The 18,640-nt window shown below is 36.6% G+C and overlaps 1 protein-coding gene across 16 annotated transcripts in view; it reads right to left on the minus strand.

Annotated features, from left to right (window-relative positions):
- LOC106870925 (uncharacterized) overlaps positions 1-18,640 on the minus strand; it is a 402,450-nt gene that overhangs the window by 35,306 nt on the left and 348,504 nt on the right. The window lies entirely within an intron of this gene.

Here is an 18,640-nt window from a genome sequence, read left to right on the forward strand (position 1 = left end):
CACATACCCATATACATATATACACACACATACATACATACATACACATATATACACACATTTTCCCACGTATACCTATGCATATGTATATACACTTGCACATGTATATGAACAGATGTACGAATAAGTAAATAGAGCAATAGCAGAACTAAAAATACTAAAACCCAGACCTTAATACCCGATCATAACAAAGTTCTGCTATAGGAGAAATAAACAATGAAATTATCTAAACCAAAAATAAGTATGTTTGCGAACGTGAACACATCTGAACCCATTATATGTTAGTTTATTAATTAGTTTATGCTTAGAAAATAGAATAAAAAACAACTCAAGATTGCACAAGTTGCAATACCTCCTACCCTTATCGTATAGGAAATCTCTCCCTATAATAGACCATTCTAACGAAAAGTTCTTATTTTGTTCTTTTAACCCCCAAATAAACTTACTAAGACTAGTACTAGCTATTTTACTCCTATCTCTAAACGTATTAAAGTGACAAGAAATTCTCCTACAAATCTTATCCGAAGAACAACCCACATGAACACTAACATCTGTATCACTCTTAACCTTACACTGATACACTATATTCCTTAATCTCACGTTCGGACCCTCAAACTTTAACCTCCTGGTTACCTCAATTTTAGCACCTATAATATTATTAACTAAGTGAGGGTCCTCATCCCTATTCATTCCATTCATGCCTGTCTTAAGAACTTTAGAATTATGTGCTGCAATAATCTGCTATAGGTTCTTAGTATTGGAAAAACCAAACCTAACACTATGCGTATTAATAATTTTACCGTAACGCGAATTTGCAGGGAAATGCTTACTAATTACCTCCCTAAACTGAGCTACCAAATTCGACTTAACATTTTTATCAAATGGTAAAATAAACCGAAGATAACCATCATTAATATTATTAAAGCCTTTAGCAAAATACCTAAAATATTTAGAATTACGCATGACATTATTACGATTATACCTATGATCATAAATTTTTTTATTTTTATTACTCCTAACCAACCTAAGCTTATTATTCCTAACATCCTAACTAGGAGTTTTATCATGGCTACCGAATAAGTGTCACATATTTTTACAGATAAATTCCTCTATTTACATAATATCGAAGTCTCTTTCTTTCTTTTGTTGTTCTTTCTATTAATATATATACGCGTTCGTCCATAGCAAAAGCGGAGAAAATATACATGAATCGAAATAAGAAAATATACCTTAATGTATTCGAGAAAATGGATAAAAATAGCGAGTAAAAAAAATAGAGAAATAGATAGGTAGATAGATAGGTAGGTGGATAGACAAATAGTTAAACACACAGACAGGTAGATTAATAGAGATAGAGTGAGATGAGGGGAGGGAGAGAGAAAGAGAGAGAGAGGGAGAAAGAGACAAGGGATAGAAGGTTAATTGTATGTGTCTGAGTTGGTGCACGTTCTCGCGAGTAAAGAGCAAATAAGTAGAGTGAATATTTTCAGATTATTACTACTGAGGTAGCTAAAGCATAACGTGTACAAACCTTTCCATATGACACACCCACTATTTTTCATATCTACTACTACTACTACTACTACTACTACTACTACTACTACTACTACTACTACTACTACTATTATTACTACTACTACTACTACTACTACTACTACTACTTAAGTCTGGGTCAGAGCCACAGAACTATTTCATACCATGTGTCATTCTATTATGTCAGTACTCAATGAAGCGTTTTTAATGTTAGGGTGTGTCCGTGTGTGTGTGTGTGTGTGTGCGTGTGTGTGTGTGTCCACGTGTGTATGTGTGTGTGTGTGTGTGTGTGTGTGTTGTATGAGACTTTATACAATTCAACTGTTTACATTATATATTTATGCGCATAATAGCATATTTACGCATACACACACATACGCATACACATCATATTATATATACTAAACTCCAGAATATATCTATAGATTTTTAGTCAACGTGAAATGCAACGAGAGCTGTGTATACTTGTCTTTATATACAAAAACGATGTGTTGAAACAAAACATTGTTAGGCAGCGGTGATGTATGTATATATGTATGTATGTATGTATGTATGTACGTATGCATGTATGTATGAATGTATGTATGTATGTATGTATGTATGTATGTATGTAGGTATGTGTCTATGTATTTATCTCTTTCTGTCAATCAATCAATCAATCAATCTGTCTCTCTCTAGCTGCGCGCGTGCACGGTGTACAATGCAAACAAAGTAAACTTTATTAATTCCTTATATTTCGAGTAACATACCTATTGAGAGAGAAAAAGACAGGCAATACTGTATAGAGGTTGTCACTTAAACCCTAAATTTTCATGTTTATTTCTCGTTGTTGTTTTGTTGCTTAGCTCTAGTCAACCTTGTGGAGGCGCAATGGTCCAGTGGTTAGGGGAGCGGATTCGTGGTCATAGGATCGCGGTTTCGATTCCCAGACCGGGCGTTGTGAGTGTTTATTGAGCGAAAACACCTAAAAAGCTCCACGAGGCTCCGGCAGGGGATGGTGGCGAACCCTGCTGTACTCTCCCACCACAACCTTCTCTCACTCTTACTTCCTGTTTCTGTTGTACCTGTAATTCAAAGGGTCAGCCTTGTCACACTGTGTCACGCTGAATCTCCTCGAGAACTACGTTAAGGGTACACGTGTGTGTGGAGTGCTCAGCTACTTGCACGTTAATTACACGAGCAGGCTGTTCCGTTGATCGGATCAACTGGAACCCTCGTTGTCGTAAGCGACGGAATGCCAACAACAACTAGTCAACCCTAATTGAACGGATCTATGATCATTTCAAGTTATGATGCTCAATACGATTTTTCTGTTTTATGACGGTAGGGTATGGTTTGAAGAAATTTTGCTACTATTAGTTTTGTTTCTAGTGTTTATCTGTAATTGTAAAGTATGGCCATTAATTTTGTGATGTGGCCAGTCATCTCACTTCACGGAAACACTGGGACATTTTAATGATTTTAAAACTAAAATCACAAGAGTATAGAATATATTATTTCAGAAATAGTACAGATTTCGCACGTATTATTCTTTTCAATGACCGCCACCACTCATTGATCCGATTTCTACAAGCGTTCATTAAGTACAAATAAAGTGCTTCAGAGTTATTAGGATCACTGGAATGAGACTTATGACGTCAAAGAAGCCATAAGATGCTGATAATATAACAAGGTATTTCAGCGAATGCTAAAAGTTTATTTCTATTTATTCACAAATGTATTTCTGGCTGATTGTATTAGTTTTTAAATGGTCACTTTTATACTTGACATTGGTTGAATTACTTAGGAACTCACCTCAATTTATGACATAGAAAATAGATAAATAGGTTTAGCGTTCCAGAGAAACCCTCTGGCCAAAAGGGCCTGTTCCCAGAGCGAAGTTAAAGAGATGTTTGTTAAACGTGCATATGTAAATTTAATTGTAATCTTACTCAGCTGCCAGATCCTTCAGCCTGACGATAAGCATTAAAAAGAACGACCCTTTCTTTCATCCTTGTCTCGGTAATACTCCAAAGATTATGCCTAGAGTGTTTATTGAAAGAAAAGTTCTTAAAACAGCCTGTTCTTTCACCTATTTTGACCCTACTGTGACAAACAGTACTCCAAGCTTTATAAAGAAATTGAAACACGTATTGGCAAAGCTTGTTCAGCTTTTGGCAAACCGTGCCAGAGACTATGGAATAATCATGAAGTTTCTATTAAAACCAAAATTGAAATCTATAAAGCAGTCGTCATAACAACTCTCTTGTATGGGGTAGTAATAAATGAAATAAATGGGGTAGTAATAAAGGAAACGGCCTTCATATGAGAAGCCTGGGACAAATATGCAAAATAAAATGGGATGATATAGTGAGGAACAGTGATATTTTGTCTATGTGTAACTTCCCTGGCATAGGAAATTTCCTGATCAGGGTTAAACTGGGGTGTTGTGGTTATATTTTGCGAATGAATGATGATAGAATTGCAAAGCAAGTCATTTATGGACAACTAAAAACCTTACGATATAAGGTTGGCAGACCATTACTATGGTATACTATATACTAAGGGATAAAGACATATTTAGGGGTCATTTAAGATACTTCAACAGAAAAAAATTATCCACTGGGTGTATATTGCAAAAAGGCGAAATGGTTGGAGAATATAGTGTCATACAGGACAAGCAAATTTTGAAGCACAAAGAATCCATCGCCATAACTAGTTGCATGAAAACAGAAAGCGAAATTATAGAAATACGAATAATCTTGTAAACTATCACTGTCTCAATTATGAGTGTGCTCATTCTGCTTGAAGTAACGTAAATCTGGCATGTGCAACTTGTAATCGGGTGTGTAAAACACTTTCAGGACTGAAAATACATATGTGTAGTCATCAAATCGAATAAAATGCTTTGTACCAACATAAAATTATAAATAAGGGAAAATAAATTAACTATATTGCAAGATTTTTATCCGTGGATAGGGATTTTTTGCGTGCGCCATTCTTGTGTTTATACCTTGTGACTTTTCAGTTCGCGGGGTCATTTGTCTGAATGGGCCGTATTCTTATTTCTTCGAGTTTGTTGGAGTTGCTTCTCCATTCATTATTGAATATTCATTCGTCGTTTTCGACGGGCGTCCCATTATATATATATATAAAATTAATTTACCTCCTCGTTCGTTTGCAAAATATTTGTTTTCCTGCTAACATAGAATGATAGCATGAAGTTATAACATTATCACTAAGCTATGATTACCATAAGCGAATTCGGTCAACTTCGTAAATATTTCATAAAAAAACGTATCTATAGTTTTCCAACATGACATTTCTGTGCATTTTCCTTCGTCTTATATTTTCTACTACAATTCACCACGTGGAAATTTTTTGACTCCTTTTTACTATATATATATATATATATATATATATATATATATATATATATATATATATATTAATAAATCTCAGGGTAGCAAAAAAAAATTAGAAATTCTGTTTGCTACCAGTTGTCTAGCGAGAAGAAATTGTACACTGTATTTATATATATATACATACATACATACATATATATATATATATATATATATATATATATATATACAAAGAATACATATACATGTATACACACATATATGTACATACTTACATCTACATGTGTATATATATGCATATCAGGGTACAGGACGTTAGAACAATGAACTACAGACAACGGAACGAACACATAGGAACGGAAAGCCACTTGGAATATCCCTTCATCAGCTGTCTCTATTCTAACTAGACGTTTCTAGTTAGAATAGAGACAGCTGATGAAGGGATATTCCAAGTGGCTTTCCGTTCCTATGTGTTCGTTCCGTTGTCTGTAGTTCATTGTTCTAACGTCCTGTACCCTGATATGCATATATATACACATGTAGATGTAAGTATGTACATATATGTGTGTATACATGTATATGTATTCTTTGTATATATATATATATATATATATATATATATATATATATAGTCCTTTATATATGTATACACACACACACATATATATGCATATATATTTATACATATACAATTGTGTGTGTGTGTGTGTGTGTGTCTGTTCGTGTGCTCGCATTCTACACTCCTGCATATACCTTTCCCATTTTCGTTTGCTTTATTTCTTTTAAGTTTGTTGCTGCTGTTTTTTTTTGTTTCTTTGCTTTGTTTGTTTTTCTTTCTCTTAATCAACCTAACAAGACTAAAGACTGAACCCTTAGCATTGAAACGGTGGGCTGCAGTCACGTGTAAAGTTTTATATCTCAAACACAGTGATGATGTGGTAATGGCGATGGTAAAGGTGGAGCCGGTGGCGGTGGTGGGCGCGCTTTGTTTAAACACGATGTAGCTCGAATTGAAACAGCGCTGTACACCTGTAAAGAGGTTTATAGGCTATTGCCCCCACTCTCGACAGGCAACCACACACCTTGGTGCATACATACATATACGCACACGTACAAACACGTACACACACGCAAATACATACATACATACATGTATATATATATACATGCACACACACAGACACAGACACAGACACACACACACACACACACACACATACACACACACATGTTTTTAACCTTCTGAAGCAGCCATTGATTGGACACCTGTATAGTAGTTAAAATGAAGCGGCAATGAAAATATAACAGATTCGTGCCATGACTTACCGTCCACCTGTGTATACATTGGCACGGCAACCTGTTACATGTTATATTTGTATGTATGTTTTGTGTATAAGCGTGTATGCTGTTATGCTCATATATATATATATATATACACATACATGTATATGAACGTAACAGCATACATACGTATATATACAGATACATATAAACGTACATAGATAAATATATGCATAGATATACTTACAGATACACACACACAAATACACACATACATGCATACATACATACATACATACATACATACATACATACATACATACATACACACTCATGTGCATGTGTATATATATATATATATATATATATATATATAATAGAAAGACATTTTTGTTTTTGTTGTTTAAACCTAGGTGTAAACCTTGGCTCGGACAGATCTATTTATATATCAAGTGAATCCCAGCTGAAAATATCTAAACTTTTGGAGTGTATTAGGAGTATTTAAGATATCTTTGCTTGCGCTATCAGGTTGGTGGAGAGTTCCTTCACAAGATCGAAGGGGAGAACACAAGGCGATATCTCGTCGCCTTCCTTCGTGCACTTATTGACGATTAGATGTAGACCTGTTCACCTGATATGTCGGAACGGTAACCACATAGGAAGCTGACACTCACTCACTTACACACACACGCACGCACGCACGCACGCACACACACACACACACACACACACACACACACACACACACACACACACACACACACATATGTATCTCTTGCCAGGGTGTAGGCAATATATTCAGTCGCTTGACAATATATGCACTGTCGCTTGACAACTAATGTTTGGTGTGTTTACGTAACGTGACGGGTCTGCAAAAGACCCCTATAGAATAAGTACTAGGCCTACAAAAAATAAGTCCTGGGGTCGGTTTGTTCGACTAAAACCATGTAAGGCGGTACTCCAGCATGGCTGCAGTCTAATAACTGAAACAAGTAACAGAATAACAAGATATATATATATATATATATATATATATATATATATATATATATATATATATATATATATATATATATATATATATATATATATGTACTGACACATACGCATCTCTCTCTCACTTTCTCTCTTTCTCTCTCTCTCTCACTCTCTATCTGTCTATCTATCTATCTATCTATCTATCTATCTATCTATCTATCTATCTATCTATCTTTCTATACAAATACTAACGCACACACATACAGGTACATACCTACATACATGCATAAATATATGCATAGATACATGCATACGGTATGAATTGATGAATTGTATACCAAGTACAAACAAAAATATATCGATAAATTCTTGATTTACCGTAATTATTTTCGGTCGGAGAGAAAGGTGAAGAAGCTCCTAGTGATAATTGCAACTGATTCTAATTAAACAAGGATGGTAAATAGTTTCAAGCAATAAACAATAAAGAAAAGACAGTTTGGATTTTTAATCGTCTGCAAGTGGCACTACGTATGTCGGTACAATCTAACCATGTTCGGTTCGGCAACACCACACAGAAATCTTTTCCAGTTTGAGTAGGATGCCTGAATATTAAAAATCAAAATCTATCAAAAAGGCGGTGGAGTCCCTTGTAGACAAACTGTTTCTTCCTACAATTGTTGATATGTTGAAGAGATAAAATGCATACATAAGTAAGAATACTCCAGAAATGGCATATTACATGTTAGGTACACATACACAATCACACGCATATATAATGTGTCTATACGAATTTAGATATGCATAACAAAGCCACTATTTTAGTGTGCTAATTAAAATTAAGTAGGAGATATTTAATAACGAATATCTGGTTTTACTGATGAGTAACTCAGGCAAGACCAAGATCTGAGAAAGCGGTCAGTCTTCCCCTTTAACTTTGTATGCATGCATGTATGTATGTATGTATGGATGTATCTATTTACACACACACAAGCACGCGCGCGCACACACGCACACACGCACACACGCACACACACATACACACACGCACACGCGAGCGCGCATGTGTGTTCGTGTCATTCGACACATTACCAGTCTGCTAAATAGTTATATTAGTTATATTAGTTTCTCAAATATTCCCGTCGCTTCCCTCTCACTACCTTTGCCCTGCTTATTTTTCCTTTTCATGCACATTTTTAATTGCTAGACTTAACTCCTATGTCTTTATTCTACGGGGACGGGGGAATCTTTTTAATGCCAGGGGCGAACTGCAAGTGCATAAGAACCTGTGTCGGTGCATCCATTCTGAAAAATGCTTTATTTTACAAATTCGAACGTTTGTTAAATTACCGTTAAACTTTATAGACCTGTACGAGTCGTTACTTCTTTTTTCATATCAATTGTGATTAACTACGTTATCGACGGTTTTAAATTTAAATGCGGGCGAAATTTCGCCTACTAAAATGAGGTTTCTAACTTCTCTTGTATGTTTTCAGATACTCACTTGCAAGCTTTTAATGTTGGTCTTCTTCACTTGCAAGCTTTTAATGTTGGTCTTCTTAATCGTCTTCTTCCTTTACTTTCCCTTGTATTTTCTGCTTTCACACTCAATTTTACACCCCCTCTCCCCACTCTTTCTCATCTCTCCGAGTATCCTTCTCTTCTGGTAGCCTTTCAAATTTTTATCGAAGAATAGTCCTAGGGACGATATGGCTTCTACCACAGTAGTGAAAACCGGACAGGGACTCTGGTCTATCCGAAATGCAATCAATTCGTATACTAGCTTGACGGAGCTCTAAGTCCTATATGAAAATCTCGCTCTTGTGCTGGTACTACAATAAAACACCTTCAAAATTATGACAACTTAGTCTCCTTCAGCAGCACCAAAATACACTATATACACATATCAATGAAACCATCTTGTACTACATCCTCTCTCCTTTTAAAACTAACTCAAAGTTGTTAAATTGCTTGGCATCATAATTTCTCATGGCAGACACGTATAACATTGTAGACACTGAATTCCAGTGTTCCCATTGCCGCAGAATGTCTGAAGATATTTCATATCTGATCAGTCACTAACTCAGCAAAATTCAAGATCCTCTTATTCAGATATCTGAGATATTGTTGCTACTATATTAACAAATATCCAGATGGCCATTTGGCTCATTGGTAGTTTCATTCAACAACTACTCACCGAGGCGTTGTTTCTTCTCTTTGCCTCTAATTCCGAATTTAGAATTGCATTTGCTCCAAGGAAACTAGTTATCCTCATACTTCTCTGCGCAATCACACCCATCAGATATTGAATTTTATCGTCTAATCATTCATCTCTAGAAACGTACGCTTCTGGGATTCCTTCAAAAGAAAGATGCCAGGAGGAATCATGTACAAAAGAGGAAACAAAAATGAAGGCCATTAGTTACTTCTTCGCTAAAACTCAAACTATTAACTAGTCATCATCATCATCATCATCATCATCATCATCATCATCATCATTGACATTTCTCCCAGTCGATGATAGTGACTACTTTAAACAAACACTGCACAATTGTGTCATGGATTTGTACAAGTGTGTGTGTGTGTGTGTGTGTGTGTGTGTGTGTGTGTGTGTGTGTGTGTGTGTATTGAAGCGTATTTTATTGCGTCACTGCACTCAGCAGACTTCAATATAATCTTAATGTCTTTACTCATGTCTCATCTCTCTCCTCCTCTCTCTCTCTCTCCCCCTCTCTCTCTCTTTCACTCTGTCTCAAGCACGAACACACGCGCACACACATACACACGCACACATATATACACGCGCACACTCATACACAAGCGCACACGCATGCACACGCGCACATACATACACACATCCTTTCTCTCCCATTGTGATGGGTGCTTTGTATTTCGTTTCTTTCTGTCTGTATATCTGTGTCAATTTAACTACCTTTATCTTTGTATCTACCTGTGTGTGTGTGTGTGTGTGTTTGTGTGTCTATCTGTCTGTCTGTCTGTCCGTGTGTGTGTGTGTATGTGTGCGTGTGTGTGTGTGTGTCTGTATGTCTGTCTGTCTGTCTGTCTGTCTGTCCGACTCTCTGACTATTTGTTAGTCTGCCTGTCTGTCTGCCTGTCTGGCTATCAATCTTTTTATCTACAGTGAATTAGTGAAAGGATTTTTGCAAAAATATTTTGAAAAATGCAAAAGGGAAATATATGTATGTATGTATGTATGTATGCATGTAGGTATGTGTGTGTATATGAGTGAGTGTGCGTGCACGTGCGTGTGTCTGTTTACGTGTACAGAAGTGGGCATCTGAAAGACAGTTAGTGTAAGTAAGGATCGTGTTATCTTTTTTAGTTTGCATACGAGAGGGGTTTGAATGAAATACCAATAACAAATGCTGGACTCCTCCCCATTTCTTTCTCTTTTTTCTCTTATTCTCTCTTAATGAGAACACACTGTCTAACGCTTTTGTTTTCACTGACATACGTATGCAAATGACACACACATACACTCTGGTACACACGTACAAGACCACCTTTCTCTCTTTAGAGAAATTGTTTAAATAAATATTATATGTATGCGTATGTGTATGTCTCTTCTATCTTCTAATTATTAGAAATCTTCCACTGAGGAGGAGACCGGTTTCCAACAAAGACACAAGGCTCCATCATTGGGATGTAGTTAACACAGACAAATCCACATTTGGAACATGAGAAAAGTGATGCATATTTTTACTGTTCCACTCACAGATTGCTCTTGTAATGTACGAATCAGCCGGTCAGTTCCTCTTTCTGAAAATCTCAGTTTATCCAGATTCTCCTTTAACAAAACCTAGTGCTCCAATTATTATGTGCGTGTATAGCGTTCCACATACACATAATTTTTCTAGTCTGGCCGTATAGCCTTTTCCGTTTGTTTTCCTGTCTTGTTTTCTTTTCCGTTTGTTTTCCTGTCTTGTTTTCTTTTCCGTTTGTTTTCCTGTCTTGTTTTCTGTCCGCCACTACATTCCTCAATGGTACAGTTTAATTTATGTATACAAATTTAATTTGTGATCCATGGGAAGAGCCATTTTAACGATGCGTCCTGCCCTACTCTTCGAAACGCCTGTGTTAGAATGGGGGTAGCTGATGAAGAAAAATGTTCTCTATGTGGCCTGTGTGTTTTCTGTACTCTGGTTATTATTATGTTTTTGCAATGTCCTGTACCCAGATATGCACCTATATATACAGGTAGACGTAGGTATGCACATACCTGTACGTATATATGCATATACTCATTTATTATTTGTTATATATATATATATATATATATATATATATATATATATATATCACGTACCATCATATACTCAGGTCTACTCCCCATGTTTTTGGAGGGGGTAGCCACAGCAAGACATACACCAGACATTCCATTCATTTCCCAGCTCAAAGAGGCAAGCCTCGGTCTATGCTTGGGTCAAGGCATAGAATGGAGCCCCCAATATCAGCAGCGGATCCGACAGCATATGGTGGTTTACTCCCGCCGTTGTAATCACTTTAGAAGAAACAAAAACAGGTGTGCTATTTATTTAGATATATTAGATCTTTGTACCTTAAATTTTTCTTGCACTTGTTTCAGTCATTAGATTAGAGTCTATATCCTCACCCCTCTCCCACATGCATGCATACACATTCACCTTCCTATTTAATACAGCGGCTTGCAGTAAAAATTGAAAACACCCTTCTTAACACACGTCGGACGCTTGCCGTTTTTCTATAACCTTCTGTCTATTTCATTTTATTCAATTCGTGTTAGCTATCAACTTGTGTACCATTGTAATTTTTTAAAGTGTCTATAAGGAGAAAATGGAGCCAGTTATATATTTGATATTATTATATGAGAATGAGATTGTAGTAAGAAGAGATGACAGTCAGTTAAAAGTAAATTATGTCATATAATAATAATAATAATCCTTTCTGCTATAGGCACAATGCCTGAAATTTGGTGGGATGGGCCAGTCGATTATATCAGCCTCAGTGCGTAACTGGTACTTATTTAATCAACCTCGAAAGATAACAGGCAAAGTCGACCTCGGCGGAATTTGAACCCAGAACGTAAAGCCGGACGAAATGCTGGTAAACATTTTGTCCGAGGTGCTAACGATTCTCCCAGCTCACTGCCTTAATAATAATAAAAAAGATCTCGCTGTCTATTTATTATTATTATTATTCTCTATTATAAGGCGGTGAGGTGACAGATTCGTTAGCACGCTAGACGAAACACTTAGCGGTATTTCGCTCGTCGTTACGTTCTGAGTTCAAATTCCGCCCAGGTCGACTTTGCTTTCCATCCTTTCGAGATCGATAAAATAAGTACCAGTTGAACATTGGGTCGATGTAATCGACTCATGCCCTCCTCCAAAACTGCTGCTCTTGTGGCAAAATTTGAAACCGTTATTACTCTCTATTAATAGACTATCACATTCTCCTTTCCTGAGCATACATATGTATATACCAATGTGCGTATATATATATACATATATTGAGAAAGAGAGAAAGAGAGAGACACACATATAAAAACACGTACATACAAGCACTCTTATAGCTAGGGTTGCGTCAACATGTTCGAATGTCTCCTACTCGCGACTTGATGCAAATATAATTATCAACTAATATTTTAGCTAAATTTTGTATTTTCATATATTAGACGATTAATGGCGGATTCATTTTAATAATTGACAAAACACTCGACTGGAATCTTTATATATCTATTATATGTACGTATGTGTATGTATGTGTGTGTGTGTGTGTAATGCTAACTTAACCTTAGTTAAAGGCTTTAAGAAACGTGTTTAATACAAGAGAAGTAGAAAACAAAAATCTCTCCAGTTGTATTTTCAAATTCTGAACTGATGTCGATTTCGTGTCTTTAAAAAAAAATGCTTTCTTCCTATATTCAAATGTAAATTTTCCTCATAGAAACCCGTATATTTTCTTACTGAAAGTTGTACTTTCAAAATACCAGCATATACGTAACCATTTGCACAGTCGTACTTGCATATTTCCATCACATTAAAAAAATATCAACAAACTCACACAAATATATACACACGTACATTGACTCACGTACGTTGTGGGCTATAGTCACGAAAGTTAAAAACGAAATATCTTTTTTTCCTTTTGTTGAAATGTTCAACAAATTTTGTTATAACAAAACCAACACAACATAATCGCCTACAGACGCACATACACTCACTAAGACCTAGTTTTTCTTTATTGGAGGGCGGCATAAGTATCTACACACGCACGCACGCACACACACACACACGCACGCGCACATACACACACACATACACACACACACACACATGAAGTTTAAAGGTGCACGGGCATATAATACTTAAGAATTTCATACAAATATCACGCTGATGCTACTTGAAAATTACGTCAAGGTATGCTTGTCTGTAGAACACTCAGCCGTTATTGCAAACCCACGGCATTTTGGTTTGCTTACACACACACACACGCACACACACACGCACACACACACACACACACACACACACACACATACACACAGGGGCATTCGCTATTTCTGTCTATGAAACTTCACCCAAAATGCGTTAGAAAAATATACTTTCTTGGGTGCTACACAGTGGGATCGAACCCATTGCTACGTCATAAACCAAACATACAAATACCACCGTTGGCTCAGTTTGTACTAATTTCCGAAGAACTTATTGATTTTAGTTTGCTGCTTCACTGTTGTATTTTCTATTGAATACAACCCAATATCTTTTCCTATTTCTTTCGTTTCTATGAATTTATTGCCTTTTATGGATTGGTAAGCTCTCGTAAGTGTAGGGATTGAGGTTTCGACTTTTACGTGGATCACTATATTTACATTCGCACCTTTTTCTCAAGTGATGGTGGTTGACTCAAATTTGTAACAATCATGTAGAAGTAATGATCAAACGCAACAGTACTTTGCTTATTAAAAAGAAACCAATATTTGTGAGAATAGCATCAAGTATAGGGAATCTAGACTGTGCAAGCTTTTTCTTTTATGTTTAGCACCAGTTCAGCACTGATCGAGACGACCCATGACTAAAGACACTCCGGCCATTGCTATCATATCATTTTTCATACCCGGTGCATCCTGGACAACGTTAATGTGTTCCTTCACAAAGATACTAGGGTGTTGGTTTTCAAGCATTGTTTCTTAATGGATGTCCGGGTGCAATGTAGGTGGTGTTTAGAAGTGACACGATGGGTGTCTAAGTGCACTGCTTTTTTTATTATCAAATATAATTGAAAGCTTTAGAAAATCCATACAGATATTTGAGTCTTGAAAAATGTTATTCATAATGTTGTTACGCACAAGTATGAATAATTTATGATGGTAAGCAACAGTTTTTCAATATCTTTTCACTCGAAAACAGTTTGCTTCTTTAACTTTTCTTACGAAGTTCACCAGTAATTTTTAGTACAGTGTACCACAAGGAAATCAAAATCGCAGCGATAGCGTGTGATTTGAGGGGGTTGTGACTGTCATTTCTTGCAAGTCAATCGTCAGATCAACAATGGATTGGCAACAAATTAAAATGCATGTCGTATTTGGTTACAGCCTCTTACGCTCAGCATTCGAATCCGAACGAAATCAACTTTCCTTTCATCCTTCTGGAGTCGGCCGCATGTGAATGAGATTTATATATGTTCTGTAACGGTGGTTGTGGCGGTGTTGGTTTTACTTGTGCGTTGGGAAATGAATGTTCCGGTTTCTTCGTCAGAAGTGGGGTAAGGGAACGTTACACTTTTACTTGTATTGAATGGGCAATAGTAACTGACACACAAATACACATACACATTCACAAAAACACATACATACATGCTGACACAGTCGTAGACATTTACAGACAACCCATTTATCAGGATTATACAAAATAACAAAAGACGACTACGAAGAGAGAGAGAGAGAGGGGGGGGAATAAATGTTGTTGTCTAGTGGGTGGTTTGACTAGAGTGCCTGTGGAGAAGACCACCAGTTCGACCAGTACTCCCGCCAAGCAAGTCCCGGTCCATTTAACTTGTTACGTGCTAACCGCAGCATCAATGAATGTTTCAAGGTTTCAACCAAACAATCTACAACCCAACCGACCACTACGTTTCTGTAATAAAATATTACAATGACTTCCACCAACACCAGAATACTCACCACCTCAACCACTACTATAACCAGCACTATCATATCACGACATCGACTGCAGCCACGTGCCTGCCATTATAGCCAAGAGTCTACCGTTAATTTATTGTTTATTTACGAAACATCTCCTTGTGCTTCTTCCATAAATAACACTACTATTGACTTGTTTGTCGGGTGTATGTCTGTCTGTTTGACTTCTGCTTGTCTGCCTGCCTGCCTACCTGCCGGCTTGTATGTATGTATGTATGTATGTATGTAATGCATTTACATACTTAGACACACTTTTGTTATTTCACTATTACTGGAATGTCTTACAACATAACTGAAGCTTATCCCGGTTAGGACACGGTAACCTATAGCAGATTTTGAGTATATATATATATGTTTATATGTGTGTGCAAGTGTGTGTTGTAAGTGTATATGTGTGAACATGTATATGAGACCAACCATTGATGAAACTGCGAAGTCCCTGGTTTTAAAATTATCAAAAATATCTTGCACTGTACTTTAGAGTGAGTTGTTTTCCCAGTTGTTTACGTATTTTTTTATATTTATACAAACACCCTTTAACTGTATATCTTATATATGTATGTGTTTGTGTGTGTGTGTGTGTGTGTGTGTGTGTGTGTGTGTGTGTGTACCGCATATTTTATACAAGATGTGTCAGTTTTTTGAGAACACTTCTTTTAAAGACCCCTAGCTTTCTTCTAACTTTTTTTTTACCTTACTTTTCAGATATTACACCACAACACATTAAAGTAGAAACAGGTTCCATAAAGTTCAAGAAGTGTTTGGTCAAATTCCTTCAAGAAATCCAGGATAAACCTCCAACACCTGGATATGTCTCCGTAAACAATAACTCTCTACCCTAGTGGGCCATGTTGTCCGATTCCAGATTTGAATAACTTCGCCAGGTGGTGCTACTAAGTTAGACATGGCCTGGGCCAGTACTATCCGAAGCTTATCAAAGTATCAGAAGTCAGCTTAACTCAGCAATTGAAAATGAATGCTGCAATCGTTGCCTTGAAAGCGCAGCATAGTAATACAGAGATACCTCGCTTCTTGAAGGTAGCCCGATCCTTCGTTGTCAAAGTTAGAAAGTAATTGGAAGCTACTGACAGTGATCCAACATCAGCAGATAAACGCAAGATGCATGTACAGGGTCTTAATACCATCAAAATACATAAGTCCAAGAAAATCGAGAAAAACGTCGGTAAGTCAATCAGATCCATTGCAAAGGACCTCAAGGTTTCAGAATGCACCATCAGATGAATTGTGCATGAAGACATCCGGTACAAGTCTTATTTGATGCAGAAGGTTCAGTTCATGTCGGATGTGGCAAGAAAGAATTGTTCAAACCAAATGAGGTACCAATAGCCATGCATACTAAGTTCCCAGCAACTGTGATGGTTCTGTGAGTCAGCAACGAGGGAGCTGTCATGCTTCCTCCTTTTTTCACAGGCTTAACAGTTAATGTTGCTGTCTACACAGGAGGTGTTGGAGAAAGTTGTGTGGCTCTGAAAAGACAGAGATAGACTGTGAGTCTTCTTACATGACTCTGCGCAGTCTTATAAGATCAGAATAACCGAAGTGGATACGTGCCGATTTCCATGACTCATTTCCTCTATGTTCACCAGACTTCAATCCACTGCATTAATGCGTTTGGGGCGTAATCAAGAGAGAGTTCAGTCAACACGTCCATAACACCCTACAATCTCTCAAGTCTGCCATAACCAGCGCTATGTCCAAAATCGATAAAGATCATCTGTTTCGGGCACGTGAACGCTTTCGACCTTGCATTGAAGTAGCCATTGATGATAACGTTGGAATCATTACATAGATAAAAGAATTCTCAAGATTATTTGCACAAATTTGTTTTCAAATCCATTTTTTCTTTTATGAGTTATGAGGTTTCTAAATTTATACAAATGACCTCAACAAAATTGATGCACCCTATACATACATTCATGTATCTTCTTATCTTATCTTATCTTATCTAATATCATGTAGTGATATTATATTATGTTTGTTTCCCATTGATAGAATAATTCTGTTGATGTTAAAATATAACTTTATCATTAGTTCTATTTAGAACATGGTGGATTAGCAAAATTATTATTTTTTCTCGCTCTTTACAATCTGATTTTTCCTGTAATAACAGAGATGTCATGCGGCATCGAATCTCAGCTTTCTCGTGGACAACATCTGTCTGTTTGTCTGTCTGTCTATCTGCCTGTCTGTCTATCTATCTGTCTATACCCTATAGCAATTCTCCTTAATGAATCACTAGAGGGTTAGACAAAATGTCTTAATGGTTTGCTGTATTCGCATGCATTTTCTCCCCTGGGACTTTTTCTGCAGTGGAAGGTCTTCTCAGGTTCGAATACACCCGAACATGTTAAATCTGACTCAACACACACACACACACGCACGCACGCACACACACACACACACACACACACGCGCGCACGCACGCACACACACAAACACACACACATGCTCTCAAGATTTATGTTTATGAATGAAGCACGCCAATTCTCACACACACACACACATATATATATGCACATATATACACCTTTATAAGTCAGTTATTTATTTTTTGTATCATATTTAGTGACTATTTCGTTCAGTTGTACTTTCTTAGTCGAATTTTATACCAACCATTTGTGTTATGTCAACCACTGCTGCCTATTAGGTGGTTAAACGAGTTCAACAACAGCCGAGTAGATGAATCGTCACTGAAACGGCTAGATTATTCATCAAGTCATTGTTGTTAAATGTTTTACGTTTTCTTAATGACATATTTAAGGTACGTTCTTTTAGTTTGTTTAATCCTCATAAACATAAAATTATAGTATCGACTGCATATTGTTATACACTTGCATATCTAGTCTGTTGTCTAAGTTCATTTACATCTGTCTATGATCATGATATAGTGGTATGTGTTTGACCTTATATTGCATCACTAAAGCACGCTGAGAATATTTTTCATTATTTGTTAACAATGTTTTTTCGATTATATTTAAGGTGAATACTTATTCTGTTATCTGTTCCTGGGCGATATATATATATATATATATATATATATATATATATATATATATATATATATATATATATATATATATATATATATCGTGAAGTATGTTTGCCACCTAAATATGGCTGACCCATATGGGACGATGTTACTAGAGTTTATAAGTTTATAGCCCCAGGAAGACATCTCCTCCAGCTAGCTAACGAGACACTGTGTCCGATCAGCATTTGCGAAGGGAAATCATCATTTCCATCTCTACCCTTACGTGATACACACAGACCCGGGTTTCTGGGTAGT

The sequence above is a fragment of the Octopus bimaculoides genome, chromosome 3 (assembly GCF_046866305.1).
Source record: "Octopus bimaculoides isolate indiv1 chromosome 3, ASM4686630v1, whole genome shotgun sequence".
NCBI classification, from domain to species: domain Eukaryota; kingdom Metazoa; phylum Mollusca; class Cephalopoda; order Octopoda; family Octopodidae; genus Octopus; species Octopus bimaculoides.